General features: G+C 42.6%; 1 long non-coding RNA gene across 3 annotated transcripts in view; it reads right to left on the reverse strand.

Moving 5' to 3' along the window:
• Nucleotides 1–15,684, reverse strand: part of LOC103277869 (uncharacterized) — a 32,401-nt gene that overhangs the window by 16,230 nt on the left and 487 nt on the right. Inside the window, exon 1 of one of the 3 annotated variants that reach the window (XR_010003860.1) lies at nucleotides 11,557–11,623. The exons of the other annotated variants lie outside the window; for them this stretch is intronic. This is a non-coding gene — a long non-coding RNA (uncharacterized LOC103277869). Of the gene's footprint in view, nucleotides 1–11,556; nucleotides 11,624–15,684 lie in introns of those variants that run through there. 3 annotated transcript variants of the gene reach the window in all.

The raw sequence follows: 15,684 nt of genomic DNA on the forward strand, positions 1-15,684 counted from the left end.
CCTCTGTTTTATCTAAAACCTGAATATTGGGTCAATAGTTCTCCAAAGAATTATTTTCCCCTCTCTCCCTCCTTCTCAAAGCAATCTGCTCCTGAATTTCTGAGTCACAGTTCAATCCCCTTTTTTTCCCCTCTTCTTTTCTGTCTGCTTTCAAAACTTTACCCAAAATCTCTAGAAACTCCCCAAAGATCCCAGAGGAACATAAATTTTTAGACTGTAAATTTGCATTTTTGTTGGTTACAATTTGCAAGTGGGACCTTTGATCTGGCATTCTTTCCAAAGCATCAGGTCACACCTTGAAATTTGCTCAAACCAAAGGATCCTGTGTCCTCAAAGACTCCTTTCCCTTTTTCTTTTTTCTTCACCCAATCCCTTTGGGCAACCCTGCAAAACCCCTCCCCCTTTTTTGAATCTCCCTCTCAGCCCCCCCCCTTCTCTCTGGGGGATATTGTGTATCTTTGGAAAACCTTCCATCTTCAGAGACTGGCTGAGTCCTGCCTGGGGCTTCCCTGTTCTCTGAGTAGTATTCTTTGTTTGTTGTCTTGACTTTGGAGCTTCTGTCTGTCCTTTAAATGTGGGGAACCAAGTTTTGTTCCTCTTTCTCATGGTTTTCTTCCTTGAGCTATCCTTTCTGTTCCTCTCTCTCTCTCTCTCGCTCTCTTGTTTGCTATTTCTTGAATGACTGTGTATACAATGGGTTAGGGATTTTACTAACACTCTCTCAGTATAAAAGGGACCGTTGGGAATTGTAGAATGGGGATCCTGGCACCCCACATGGAAGGCACTCCACTCCGACCTGGACTACCAGGACCATCATCCGCTCCTGTGGCTATAAAGGGACTCTGAGAAACCCAGCTCAGATAAGGCGAGAGCAACCAGTGGGGTGCCATCACGGTGATGAGGCCCCCACCCACAAGCTGGCTCCAACCCCTGGCAGGGGTCGTAAGGCTGACCCTGAGCAGAAGAACATCCCCTTCAACTGCAGGGAGGAAAGGGCGCCCCCACGAGACCAGGAGAAGGCTGGCAGGTAAGGGCGACCCCCCTCACCTGAGAAGAGGCTAAAGGTGTGTCCCCATGGAGCCACGAACAGGACCCTCGCTGTTGGTCGCTGGGTCAGGCGCGAGTGGGGAGCCCAAACATGGCTGCGAGGGTGCCAGAGGAACCTTCAGTATTGAAAATGTCCCAGAAGGTATGAATGATTTATTTCCATTTTTTCCCTCCTTTATTCTTCCTTATAAAATTAACCCTCCACTCTTAGGGTCTTGGGGGAAGGGGAGTGGGGAGGGGACACGTGATCTCTTTTCTTTGCTGTCTTGAGGCATTCTCTATCCCTTGGACCTCCTCCCGGGTGGAGGTGCTGGACCTGGCTGTGGACACTAGGAGGCGCCTGGTGGAGATGGCATCACAACCTCCTCGAAGCCCTCCTGACCTCCTACATCGCTTGCAAGGTGCTGGAATCCATGCCAGGATCCATCAAGAGTGCTCCTGAACCAGAACCAGCCCCCACCAGCGGTGAGGAAGACAAAGATCTGTGGACAGCTGAGCTGGGAGACGACCTGAAGGTGTTGTTCCGGAAAACACCTCCTCAGGGCCCGCCGCCCGCGAACTGTCCTGACCCACACCCTCCCGAGGCCCGGAGAAAGACCAAAAGCCAGAGACCAAAGCACAAGACCCCCTCCAAGGACTCCTCCAAATTCCATCCTTCTAGCACCACGGGAACACCCCCATTTGGACCTACAAACATTTGACAGCTCGCTTTGACAGCTGTCAAATCGGCCCTCACTTCAACCCCCCCGCTCGGAAGAACTAACACCACGATTCCACTGGGAGCTGTCCGGCGTGCTGAATCAGGAGCCGTGAGTTCTAATTTCCCCTCTATTTTTCTCTCTGTTCTTTCCCTATCTTTCCCACTGGGAGCTGTCCAGGGTACTAACCCTAACCCTAATTCTCATTTCTTCTCTAACCCTCCCTGTCAATTCTAGCCCGGTGTTGTATGAATGGCTTTCTTCTAAAGTAAACTTCTGGCAACAGTTGGCCACGAAAGCCTTAAATGTCTCAGATTTTTGCCTGTCCAGTGGAGCCTCAGCCACAGACCTGTTTTCCACCTGTTTAATTGGCATTCCAGAACCTCTGGAAATTTTTAGAAATTATACCATGTTCCAAGACATCCCAAAGGATATGTCTTACAGAGATCTCTCTAACTGGGGAAGAGTCTCCATGGACAAGTTGCCTGGCATGGCTACCATCCGCCTTGCTCATGTTCCTCAAGCAAAAAATTGCTTTCAAATACCCACCTGCGTCGGTGAGTGCCATCAGCTTCCCATTGACAACTCTCTAAATTGCACACATATAGAAATACTGTCTCATCTGAATGCCCATTTGGTCCTGCCCCCCAGGATGGTTTTTCCTGTGTGGACAGACAGCCTATGGTTATCTACCTGCCAATACTTCCATGGGGAATTGTGCCTTGGGTAGGCTGTCTCTTTTTATGCCTTCCAAGAACGACCTAGAATTGGCACACTCTTTGGGTCGGAAGGCAAGATCCATTCAAAACTTGGATCCGAATTGTGACCCCTCAGTGGTATTAAAAGGCATCCCACAATTTGTGACGGCTGCGTTGTTCACTCCTGGAGTGGCCTCAGCCATGAATTATAGGGCCATAAAGCATCTGGCCTGCGCTCTGGTCAAAAACATCAATTATACCTCTCAAGCCTGGGCATCAGTGGCAAAGGAAATGCATGAACTGCGGGAGGCTGTATTAGATAACAGGGCAGCTATTGATTTCCTCCTATTGAAAAACCACTATGGCTGTGAGAGTGTAAGGCACATGTGCTGCTTTAATTTGACAGACCAGACTCCTATGATTCATAAATCCATCGAGGGTTTGAATGATTTGGCCTCAGGAATTAAGGAGACGACTGGATTCGACCTTAGTTTTTTGACCAACTGGCTCCCTTCTTTAGACTGGCTGAGGAAAGGTTTTCTCCTCTTTCTAGCTGTAATCCTTCTCCTTCTAATAATAAGCTGCTGCTGGTCGCATTTGCCCGCTCTGTTCCAAATTTGTTGCAAAAAGAACCATTCGAACCCCTCTCAGCAGATGGCCAGGCTGCCGCTAAGAGGTTATAATGCTTATGCGGTAGGGCAGGGGCGAAATGGGCTCCTCCCACTTCGCCCCGCCCTTACCGAGTGGGGAATATGATGACCGAAACCCCCGGCTTTTAAATTAATTAAAAAAAACGCAGCGGAGAGTTCCGCAGGTTACTCTCCAAAGGAACGAAGCGGGACCGCAGCAGGCTATTATTAAAAGACTTTTTTTCTTCATTTTCCCCTTCCCTGAACTATGTAACAAATCCCCCCAATAAAAGTAGCATTTATTTTAAACAATAACACTCTCTATCTGGTTATTTTGTATCTTCCCCTGGCTCCTTCCTTTGCATGCAGTTTCTCTCTCTCTCCCGTCCCTTTAACTCCGGATGAGATTTCTCGGCCATAGATTAACATGGCGGACGATATAAATTGGCTCATATCTCTATCAAAATTACCCCTAGAATGCTCCTCTTTTAGACCTAACCCTTTCTAAGGCTCCTGACTCGAAGACAACCAGCAGAACCGGAATCGGTCCAGTTTTCGGCACCTCAACAGCTGACTGTCAAACGGGACCGGCAGCTCCTTTCAAGCCAAGCTGCTGCTTTATCCCGGGTTTTCCTCTCCCCGCGACTCGCGGAATGGTTTTTAAGAGACCCCTAGCCCCTTTCTGTGTACTGGGGATGGGGGAATCGCTCTCTCGCGGGGGAGACATAGTTCTCCAAGGACCCTCACCCTCTACAGCTGCCAAGGGGTGCCCGGACGGGTGCCCTCCACGTTTTCATTCATACCTTCATGATATTATGATGAAGGAGAAGAACATTCTTCCCCAGACCAACCCCTGGACTTATGAAATCCCATACTTCCAAAGACTGCAACCCACATGTGCCCCCCCCCCCCCCAGGCCATCTCTACGAATTCCTCCCATCACAGATGAACTCTTTTTCCTCATGTATTTGTGAACTTTCATATTCTATGTACTTGGACACTCTCATGACTCACTGCTGTATGAACTTCTAATCGTTGGGCTGACCTCATGAATTGTGAAATCATACTGTTAGAACTCCACTTCTATATTGGGTTCCCCAGATGTTGTAAACTTCGTTTTTATCAAATGTTTTCTATTGTTTATATCATTCATGATTCCCCTTTATGCAATGTCACCCACCTTTATGGATTCTCCTTTATCTACCTATCTGCCTATATGTATTTATACTCTTTGGGATCCCTGGAAAATATGTATTCTTCCCAGCGGGGTTTATGTTCCAACTTTATTTTTATTTTCATTTTATCCCATATAATTGTCAGATCATGAAATCAAATGGGAAATATTATGACCCCAACGTGAACCTTAGTCCCATGACCCAGACCTCCCCTTCCCAAAAAAACAAAAGGATAATCTGCCACAGTTTAATCCAATCTCATTCCGATCGCATGGACAATATAGGGTTTAGAGTCACCAAATTCCTAAAGGTGACTCGCCCCCAAGGCAAACATTGTCATATCCCAGGCCAGGACGCCGCTGGAAGGCACCCTGTGGGGCCGTCAATGGCGGCTCATCACCACCCATCACCACTTCCCGTCTGACACCCCAAGGCATATCTAAAATCTGTGAAACGTGACAGGACCCCGGACACCCTTGATGGGTGCCATTAATCCCTTTAGAAATCGGCTGGGCCAGAATTAATCTGATATTTCCCGTCCGGTCACCTAATTGTTTCAATAGCTCCCGCCTCCTCCTCTCTGATTGGCCCGAGGGAGGACAAAAAACGGCTCCCCATTGGGCCAGCAGAGCAAGGCGGGAAACGAAAGCCCGCCTCGTTCCAACTCTCAGCCTATCCGCGATCAGATGGGCAGGGAAGCGGGGCGGGAAATTCAAAGGGCTGTCAGACCGAAACATTGTATAAATATGACTTTATTTGAAACATATGTTACGCTAGTAGATTGAATGATCGCTATTAGCGTCCTTTTCAGCTGAATTGCTCAATAAAAACTCCTTGGCGGATTTTCCTTCAACTTGGCGGACCTTCTTCATTTCAGGCTTCAGGTTGTATTGCGGCTTATATTCTTCTTTTGGCTTCGCCAAGGTCCGTTCCCTCAGGACCGGATCGGCTTCCTTCTAAAGGGGCCCGATCCCCCAAACGCGGTCGATAACAGGATCAGAATTAAAACATTCAGCAGAAATAAAAACTGGCCTACAGCTGTATAAAATCAAAGTTCTGTACAGAGGATTGAAAAGCCTGTGGAAATAAAGAAATCTTGGATGCCAAATAACACTGGGGAGAAAAGAAAGCTCTCTGCAGAGCTTTCCAAAGCTGAGGTTCTTGTGCCTTCAATTCTTTTCCAGCTTATGGCAACCCTAAGGCAAACATAGACTTTAGGATTTTCTTTGCAGGATTGATTCAGAGGAAGTTTTCTATTCATTGTCTTCCTTTCCAGGCTGCATTGGACCAAGGGGAAGATGAAGCAAATCTATTTGCCTTGTGAGTTGAAAATAAAAATAAAACCCTTGTTTACAAGTTTATAAACATATGGTCTTGGCAAAACCTACCTACTATCCAACCCCCCCCCCCCCCGCCCCCCCGCCCCCCGTCTATTCAGTGTTCAGTGCTTAAGAAAGAGGCATTGTTGGTGATCATGGTTAAACTTGGAAAAGTTACTTTTGGGGACTATAGTCGTCCCACCACATTTGGCGGTTTGGTGTAACTTTTGTGGATTTGATTATTCATGGATTTGGTTGTTCATGTACTTTATTCCCTCTAGGGATCTATGGGCCTTCCAGCACAACTCTATGGTCAACTTCTGGTAGGACCTAGCCATACAGTCACACTGGAGAATCAAGAGATGTCAGAAATCTTGGTTCCTTTATTTGCGTTTTTCCCTTCTTCTGCAGAGTTCCTATGGAGGGCTTGCTGCACAATTTCCAGAAACTGACAGCAACCACTGCAGTGACTGAGAGTTGTAGTCCAAAACTCAGGATGTTTCCAAGCTCTGTCAAGATTTGCTGGCATTTCAGAACTCTTGGGCCACAGGAAATACACAACAGAAATCAATCATGTTGATGAGCATCAGATACAACTGCTGTAATTCTGCAGTGTGGGTGGGAAGCAAGCCCTCCACCCCTGCAGAGGTTTGTGGCTGCTGTGAGTCTAAAACTGATCAGGTGATAGTTGATTCATGACAGTAGAAGAATTTTTTGCTCTTCCACACCATTTGGTTTGAGCAAATTTTTGCATAGAGCCCTTAGACCCTTCAGCTATGCCCTTGTTTAGCTTTTTATCCAGCTTTGCCCACCCGGTATTGGAATACCTGGCACAATTAGCACTTTATAGGTGGCCATTCCAACGCTAAATCTTGGTCACTGTACTTGGACTCATTGATGGAGTTCTGTTATTAGGTTTTAAATGGTTGATTATATGTTTTCTTGATTATTTGTTATGCACATCTGTTATTTTGTCTAATGTTTTAAATTGCTGTATTTTAACTGACTGTATGCTTTTTTAATGTTGGAAACCGCTCTGAGTCCCTTGAGGAGATAGGGCGGCATATAAAGTATTATTATTATTATTATTATTATTATTATTATTATTATTATTATTATTATTATATTGTTTATTGACTTTGGTTGTTTTAGGGTAAAAAGTCTCATATTTTGAGTGTAGTTATTTTCATAATGTTATCATTTGCACTCAATTATGGTAACTCATTAGGGAGAGAGGATAGGAAGGAGAAAGATATATATATATATATATATATATATATATATATATATATATATATATATCCAGTAGACTCAGGTTTGTTTTACTAAGCTTTTGATATTGACCACAATCCTGATGTTGCTTAGCTCTAAGTATCCTTGTTTTTATCTGTGAAATATTGGAGGAAATGCGCTTCCAAAAGCACTGACCCCTCTGTGGCAGGAATTCCTCTGTTTAGCCTTGACTTTGAGCAGATCCATTAAATTAATTGCTGAACAGTGAGTCAATGCTCTTCTAATTGGGACTCTCGAGATCCAGTCCTATGTGTTTCACAATGCTCTTCCCAATCTAGACAACGGTATTTGTCTTCTGTGCTGTACCCAAATGACATCACATTTTTTTCCAGAATAAACAATGGTGAAACGCTAAACTCTGAGTGAGACTACATGTCCCAAGCTTTCCAGTGTTTCGTCAGATTTCACGTCTTTCCCATTGTTAAATCCTTTGCTGTTGGAAAACTGTGCTGGGACAGAACACAGTGATCTTATCCATCTGGCTTGGGAAACTGGTGCTATTTATGTGCTTTGCAGTGTTTGTGCCTCCTCATTTGGTTTCCCATTTTAAGAAAGAAAAAAAGAAAAGGAAAAAAGAATTAAAATACTGCTTCCTTCCCCCTCCTCCACCAAAGTCCTCCCCTGCATATTCCTATTACTTGGCATGTGCAGAAAATAGCACATCAGTGGTTGACGGAGAGGATGTACCAATGTGCATTCCCACAGTTTATAAGACAGGACAGGAAGATCTTGATGACTCATAAACACTAACAGATTCTATGTACGTGTCTCTCTTTGTTGTTTATTATGCTTAATTCCATGGTTTTCCTCCTTTTCAGCATGTTTGTGTACTTTAGACCAGGCCTTCATTTGGTCAGGACAGCGTTGTGTGTGGTTCCCACACATGAGCAATGTTGTTGACTGCCTTCGGGCTGTTCCCTCTCAAATAAGAATAATAAAAAGGAGGAGGCTCTCAATGGAAAGGACAGAGGTTTCCGACTTCACCACATCGGAGCACTGCATGTGGGTCACTTTTCCATCACATGCATGACAGCATCTAAATTACCCGGCTCTGCTAGAGCTCAGTCCGTGGCTGGCAGCATGATGCAAACATGTTGCATCTCAATCCCTCATTTTACCTGGCAGTTTCTTCAAAGCGTGTTACTGGTCTTTCAAGAAAACCTTTTATTGCACACTCATTCACGTATGGAGAAACATGAAAGTGAATGAGAGGAAAGAAATCACAAATGATGGGTTGGGTCAAGATTTAGCCATGTTTACAGCAATTATATCCCACCCTTAAACCAAAAAAGATACTGGAGCATTTCGCAAATTGTTAAATTGACAATCCCCTACACTCCAGATTAGAATCTAAAAAGGCAAGACACACAAGGAAAAGGGGGTGGTAATGGGCACAGGATTAAGTCCAGCAAATAGCACTGAGGCATGGCAGTTAAACTGGAGTCAAATTGAATTCTACAGTGTAGATACACCCTGGGACTGTACCACATGCTGTTCTCTCCCTCAAAGAAGAGTTAGGCCCCTTCTACACTGCCATATAATCCAGATTATCAAAGCAGATAATCCACATTATCTGCTTTGAAATAATTATATGAGTCTAAACTGCTATATAATCCAGTTCAAAGCAGATAATCTGGATTTTAGATGGCAGTGTAGAAGGGGCCTTAGTATGAAGAAGGCCCTACAACTCTAGTGAGAAGAGCTATGGAGCAAATGTGTATGTGCGTATGTTTGTGTGTGGAGGGGGACCTGCCCAATCTGCTTTTGTGAGTAGTGCCATTCTAGACACAGTACGCCGATTGTGGATCCATGTCAATTACAAATTGCAGGAGACAGGTAGAATAGCAAGATTTTGTTGTTGTATGCCTCCAAGTCATTTCTGAGTTCTGGCCACCTAGTATGGGGTTTCTTGGCAAGAATGGTTCCTTCTGAGGCTGAAAGAGCACTCAGTAGGATTACATGGCAAAACATGTATTCAAACCTTAGTTTCCAGAGTTGTAGTCCAATGCGCAAACCACTACATTATGCTGGCTGTCAGACAGACATCCATTTTTGAGTATCAAGAATGTTTCTAAAATGTCAAACCACTTAGGGAACTCTTGCAGCCTATTTAAATGGTGTCCTGGAACAGCCCAAGGCCAAGGCCAGGAAGCGAGCACAAAGTAATAAAATCCCATCTCTCAAAACCACTAAAAAACTCAGTGCTTTGCTCACTCAACCAGCAACATACTTTTGAAACCTGCTAGAACAACCCAAAATTGATTAAAATTAGCTGCAATATAAACTGTTCATTTTCTGATGAATCATTGGACAATTTTGCAATTGATTTGGGAGGTTTCTGGGAGTTTTTTCAATGTTATGGGAGGCTGAGAAAGAACACACAAACTGGGAGAAGCTGCAGCAGTTTGCTGTTGTTTGAGCCTATAGCGAAGGCCAAATTTTCCTCCTCCTCTCCTGTCCCTCCTGTGATCGTATATATTCGAGTATAAGCCAACCCTAATATAAGCTGGGGCACCTAATTTTACCATAAAAAACTGGGGAAACTTATTGACCCGAGTATAAGCCGAGGGTGGAAAATGCAGCAGCTACTGGTAAATTTCAAAATTAAAATAGATCCCAATGAAATTATTTTGAGGCATCAGTAGATTAAAGATTTTTGAATATTTACCATATTTCAAAGAAAAACAGTAAACTAGCTCTGTAAGTGGAAAAGTAGGGTCAACAAAAACAATATGGTATTAACAATAACTTAATAATAATAATAATAATAATAATAATAATAATAATAATAATAATAATAACAACTTCATTTGTACCCTGTCCTATCTCCCCATGGGGTCTCAGGCCAGCTTCCAACATAGTATCAGGCAAACATTCAATGCCTATATAAACAATGCAGAGCTAGATATAGATCTATAATTATATATACTAATTTCACATATACATTTCCCCCTGAAATGTTTGTAAATCCTCTCTCTATATATGTGCATTTTCCTCCTGCAATATTTGCAAGCCCTATATATTTATGTTTATATCTATCTAGAAATCTGTGTGTGTGTGTGTGTGCATTTCCCCTGCAATATTTACAAACCCTATATATCTATATTCATATCTATCTATCTAAATATCTTCCTGTATATAGATAATTATATCTGTATAGGATTTGCAAAGACTTGCAAACATGTGAGGCAAAAATTCATATATAAAATAATGTATACACATAGATAAAGATATACAGGCACATGGAAATCTCTAGATATCTATATGTATATAGGATTTGCAAAGACTTGCAAACATATGAAGAGGAAATTCATATCTAAAATTAATGTAGATAGATAGACAGATACAAATATAAAGCTACATAGGGATTACAAAGGCTTGCAGGAGGAAATGCTTATATATCTCTAGCAGAGATTAACAAATATTTCAAGGGAAAATGCTTTTATAAGATGAATGAGTATATATATATTCTTCTTCCTGACTTGCAAGGGCTTCTTTCCCTTTTCAAAACATTCCCTTGGTTAAGAGCGAGGGAGGCTTTGGAAAAGTAAAACACTGATAAGGGAGGGTAGGATGAGAGATAAATATATCATCTATTGCAAGCAATGGCCTCCAGATAACCAGGGATCAGATCTTGAGATATAGGGGCAGTGTGGAAGGGCCCAGTGTCCCCCTAGCTAATGCTGTCCCATATTCTACATGTTTGTCAAAGTGTGAATTTGGCTTTGGATTGTTGTCACTCCTTCTTGTTATATAGAGGAAAAACACATGGAATAGCATAAAAAATGGGAGAGCGAATGCCTTAATTTACAGTGGAATCTTGTAAAGGCCTCCTTAGAAATAAGATTTATTTCCACCTCCTCAGGTAATATTACACAATGCTATTTTCTATTTTCTTTTGCTTTCCTAATTCTTTTATTCCCAAAGTGCTATGTAAAAGAGTTTTCATTGACACTTTCCCTTTGAGACAGAATAAAACAATACCAGGGAAAGGCCTACCTGTTTTCTCCCTTGTTGCATTAGTTGCAAATGCTGCACTACACTCTCGGGACACAGATAGTCCCTACTTATCTGATAGTTAGGGACCTGAGGATTGTCAGAGAGTGAAATCAGTTGAAAAATGGAACCCAGGTACCTTGCAAATACTTTTTTGGCTGCTGAAAAATGTAAATAACACACTATATATCACTTTTGAATAGAGGGATAATGCTAAAAGAGTTTTATTGGTAATTCAAGGAGAGGTTCGTTCTTTTTGTAGGCAAGCCTTAGGATTGTGCACATGCACACAAGTAATCCCAAGTCAGCCTCACAGGTGATAAGATCTCACAAAAGTGTGGACTCCTCATCAAAATAATCCAGTTGTCTGAATTTTGCAAATGCTGAAAGAGTGAATTATCGGAAAGCAAGACATCTAAAGGTGAGAAGAAGCCCGTAATTGATTCTCTATGTTTTCTTATGAGTCATAAAATCATAGAGTTGGAAGAGACCTCGTGGGCCATCCAGTTCAATCCCCTGCCAAAAAGCAGGAAAATCCCAAAGCACCCATGACAGATGGCCATCCAGTCTCTGCTTAAAAGCCTCCAAAGAAGGACCTGACCAAAGAGTTAGGTCCCCCTGGCCCCAAGGATAGCATTCAGGCATGCCTGGTGCACTCAGTTATGTCATATAAAGCATGTCTTAGAGGGCTCATTAAATACCTTAAAGCAGTGGTTCCCAACCTGGGATCCCCAGATATTTTTGGCCTTCAACTCCCAGAAATCCCAGCCAGTTTATCAGCTGTTAAGATTTTTGGGAATTGAAAGCCAAAAACATCTGGGGACCCCAGGTTGAGAACCACTACCTTAAAGGCACCCTATCCCATCTGTTCTGGGAAGCTCTGATTAGTATGGAGAACAAAACCTGAGAAGTTGAAGGAATTGAGCATATGCAGCTTGGTGAAGACTGAGCGGGTGACATGATCACATACCTCAAGGATTTCCATGAAGAGGAGGGTTCTGGCTTGTTCTCTGCTGCCAAAAACAAGCTCTAAGAGGTTTAAGTTACAGGAGGGTAGATTTTGATTGAGAGGTGACGGGATCTCTTTCTTAAAATGCCTTTAGAAAGAAGCTGGAAGTTATTTGCTGGGAATGCTTTAGAAAGAGAGTTTCCACTGAGCAGGGAATCTGACTCAATAGACCACGAGACCTCTTCCAGCTCTACGATTCTGTGATTTTATGTGTTGCATGCACAGAAATTTAATTACTCAACTTTTATATTTGCAAGTATTCAAAAAGCAATGCTGGCTGGAAGTTCTGAGCGTTGTAGTTCAAAAAGCACCTTTTAGAAGCGAAATGGACAGTTTGTGTGGCCCCTGATTAACAAGGACCTTTGACGTCCTCTCCTCTAGGCTCCTGACATGTCACAAGAGCATAACCTTCCCATGTCCCAAAGCACAACTGTTTCCTAAAATGTCACTACTTAGTAACTGGAGAGTTTGCATCATAAAGAAATACTGCGTTCTAAAACACACACACTCAACCAAACGACTCATTTCCTCATGATAGCAATTAGGTTGCTATTTATTGCCCATTTCCTCTCCGCCAGACAGGTTGGAAGAGTTAAAAGTTGCACTTCCCCTGGAATGCGCAGTTGTCATGTTTCTGCCATTGTTTGTGTTTTTGTGCTTCCGTCCTCCGTTGGCAGTTTACAACTCCCAGCCAAAGTTTCTTCTGAAACTGAGGTGGCCCAGGCTTTGTATAAGACTTATACCACAGCTCTGGAGAAAGCTTACATACCTTTACCAGCCCTATACACATCCTGTTCTAACAGAGAGGAAAGAATCCAGAAGGAAGCGGACAGAAGCCCGGATCAGATTATTCCTGGTCCTATTCAAATTCGGTTGTATGTTGTATTTTTAATTATTGATGTGAACCACTTTGATCTTGAAAAGCAGCATAGAAATAATGGAAAGAAACAAAAAAGAAGCATGCACGCTATTTAAAAATTAAGTGCAACGTTCATGATTATTTTTGTTGTTCTTAAATGCCTTTGAATTGACTCTAACGCCCATAGGGTTTTCTTGGCAAGATTCCTCAGGGAGGGATTTCCATTGCTTCCTTCTGTGCTTGATAAACGATGACTTATCCAAAGTCACCCAGAGTGCATCTACACTGTAAAATTAACTCAGTTTGACAGCACTTTAACTGCTCGGACTCAGTGTTATAGAATCCTGGGATCTGTAGTTTGATGAGGCCCTAGCACTCTTTGGCAGAGAAGGCTAAAGACCTTGTAAATACAGTGATTTGTATAACTTAGCAGGGATTTGAATCTTGTTTCTTATGTTATGCTGTTTCTGACAATGCCACATCATAACAATGTTTTACCATTAAGACATGCAGTCTAGAAATATGCATTTATGATTTGCTTGTTGTTTTTTGTTGTTCTCTTCGATTATACCCTGCCTTTCTCTCAAAACAGGGGTTCAAAGTAAGCTAGTCCTCTCTTCTGGTACGAAAGCAAAGAGATTTGACTAAGGGCCCTTCCACACAGCCATATAATCCAGGATAACAAAGCAGAATAACCTACAATATCTGCTTTGATCTGGAATATCTGAGTCCACATTACCATATATCCTAGTTCAAAGCAGATAATGTGGGATTTTATTTAGCTGTGTGGGAGGAGCCTAAGGAAGAGCAACCCCCATGATTATAAGACTGTGATCATACCTTTGCAAGCTGGCATTTCCACGGCACTGCTCCAATCTCCTTCCCGTCTTCCCAACTAAATGTATCCTTTAATGATGTGTATGACAACATAGTAAGCTGCAATGTTGCAATGCTTGTTTTGTGGGACATGGGCATGAAATCAACATATTTAAGCAACTTCATTTAAAAGCACTGCTAGTCATTTGCACCATCTTTCTTCTATTGACCTAGATCCAGTGGGATGCTCATTGAATGAAAACTGCTTGATGTTTGTAACTGTTTTTACAGGGAGATACCATAACAAATGAAATAAAACATACTGGTATATACATCGTGGATCCCTCCCTTGCATTAATGGTAGAATTTCATTTTGGTTAGCATGATGGACCTTGCACTAGCACAGTGGTTCTCAACCTGGGGTTCCCAGATGTTTTTGGCCTATAACTCCCAGAAATCCCAGCCAGTTTACCAGCTGTTAGGATTTCTGGGAGCTGAAGGCCAAAATCATCTTAGGACCCCAGGTTGAGAACCACTGCATTAGCATGACACTGCAGCCTTCAGTTCCCAGATCAAGATAATTCCAGAGGCTAGGGTGCAGTTTCTCCACAAATAAAAAGAAAGAAAGAAAATATGATAAATAGCTAAAACTGATAAATAGTTAAAAGAAAAACAAGTCCCAACCTTCCCTAAAGATGTACATCTGGATGTGTTCATCAGGAATGTATTTGGAACCAAGAGTATGCTCATCAGCATATCATCTTCTCCCTTTTTTCTTCCAAAGCGGTTGCCAGCATTATATTCAAACCCCCAGGGCAGCTGATCTCCTTCAGCCTACTGAGGCATATGGAAATAATAGAGGGTGACCCTCTCAATGGAGACCAACATTTTGTCATCCTGTTTGTGCTCATTTAGAGCAGTCTCATTTGGACCCTGGAAATTCAACTTTTGAACTGCAATTCCCTTTTCATAGCATCCTGTCTCCCTTGACCTTAAAGAAATCTCCCTCTTGTACACACACACACACACCCAAAACAGCCACTTGTTTTACAAGAGGGGAAACATTTGATGTGTTGTCGAAGGCTTTCATGGCCGGGATCACAGGGTTGTTGTATGTCTTTCGGGCTGTGTGGCCATGTTCCAGAAGCATTCTCTCCTGACGTTTCGCCCACATCTATGGCAGGCATCCTCAGAGGTTGTGAGGTATGGAGAAAACTAAGCAAAGAGGTTAATATATATCTGTGGAAAGTCTAGGGTGAGAGAGGTCAGTGTGAATGTGTGTAGTTAATCACTTAAATTAGCATTGAAAAGCTTATCTGCTGTCTTCTTCCTGCCTCTGGGGCATCCTTTGTTTAGAGTCGTTAACTGCCCTTGGTTGATTCATGTCTGGAAACCCTCTGTTTTCAGAGTATTGCTTTTTATTTACTGTTCTGATTTTTGAGTTTTGTAATACTGGTAGCCAGATTTTGTTCATTTTCATGGTTTCTTCCTTTCTGTTGAAGTTGTCCACATGCTTGTGGATTTCAATGGCTTCTCTGTGTAGTCTGACATGATAGTTGTTAGAATGGTCCAGCATTTTTGTGTTCTCAAATAGTATTCTGTGTCCAGGCTGGTTCATCAAATGCTCTGCTATGGCTGATTTCTCTGGTTGAATTAGTCTGCAGTGCCTTTCATGTTCTTTGACTCTTGTTTGGGCGCAGACTAATTCAACCAGAGAAATCAGCCATAGCAGAGCATTTGATGAACCAGCCTGGACACAGAATACTATTTGAGAACACAAAAATGCTGGACCATTCTAACAACTATCATGTCAGACTACACAGAGAAGCCATTGAAATCCACAAGCATGTGGACAACTTCAACAGAAAGGAAGAAACCATGAAAATGAACAAAATCTGGCTACCAGTATTACAAAACTCAAAAATCAGAACAGTAAATAAAAAGCAATACTCTGAAAACAGAGGGTTTCCAGACATGAATCAACCTAGGGCAGTTAACGACTCTAAACAAAGGATGCCCCAGAGGCAGGAAGAAGACAGCAGATAAGCTTTTCAATGCTAATTTAAGTGATTAACTACACACATTCACACTGACCTCTCTCACCCTAGACTTTCCACAGATATATATTAACCTCTTTGCTTAGTT

The sequence above is a fragment of the Anolis carolinensis genome, chromosome 2 (genome assembly GCF_035594765.1).
Source record: "Anolis carolinensis isolate JA03-04 chromosome 2, rAnoCar3.1.pri, whole genome shotgun sequence".
Lineage (NCBI taxonomy): Eukaryota > Metazoa > Chordata > Lepidosauria > Squamata > Dactyloidae > Anolis > Anolis carolinensis.